Source organism: Trypanosoma cruzi (assembly GCF_000209065.1).
Source record: "Trypanosoma cruzi strain CL Brener chromosome Unknown tcruzi_1047053442895, whole genome shotgun sequence".
Classification (NCBI taxonomy): Eukaryota; Euglenozoa; class Kinetoplastea; order Trypanosomatida; family Trypanosomatidae; genus Trypanosoma; species Trypanosoma cruzi.
This window is the reverse complement of record NW_892373.1, coordinates 95-709: the sequence shown is the minus strand read 5'-3', so window position 1 is coordinate 709 and position 615 is coordinate 95. Positions and strand designations below refer to the sequence as shown.

Here is a 615-nt window from a genome sequence, read left to right as displayed (position 1 = left end):
AACGGTAGGAAAAAAGGCAAGAACAAATTTAAAAATGAAGCTCCGCAGGCCCTTTTCCGGATTTTGCCATGAAGCCTCCGGACGCCTCGCTTCCCCCACATGTGGCGCGGAAACTGCGTCAGTAATTTTTCTTTTTTGCTGCGGCGCCCGCGCGCTCGGAGAGCCCACCCACCGCCCGCCCCGGCGCGGTGAAGAAGCGACTGGCGGCGCGCGGTGGCGGAAAAAAAAAAAAATAGTGGGAAGGGTACGGCACCCCGGGTTCCAGCGCCATCACTGATCGCCGTACTAACGAGGCCTGTGGCCGCTTAACTTCACAAATCGGACGGGATGTGGTGCACTCGGCCAAGTATGGTCGTACCCGGCGACGCGCCACGCGATGCGCAGCCGCCCGCCCGCCGGCGACAGGCAAGCCACGGAAGAGCCGCGGGAGATGATGAAAATAGAAAAAAAAACGGTAGGAAAAAAGGCAAGAACAAATTTAAAAATGAAGCTCCGCAGGCCCTTTTCCGGATTTTGCCATGAAGCCTCCGGACGCCTCGCTTCCCCACATGTGGCGCGGAAACTGCGTCAGTAATTTTTCTTTTTTGCTGCGGCGCCCGCGCGCTCGGAGAGCCC

The 615-nt window shown here is 58.2% G+C and overlaps 1 non-coding gene across 1 annotated transcript; it reads left to right on the top strand.

Moving 5' to 3' along the window:
• Positions 1–250: 250 nt before the first annotated feature.
• Tc00.1047053442895.10 lies at positions 251–360 on the top strand. Its single transcript, XR_008254457.1, has one exon. It is a non-coding gene; the product is annotated as a 5S ribosomal RNA (M5) (ribosomal RNA).
• Positions 361–615: the final 255 nt, after the last annotated feature.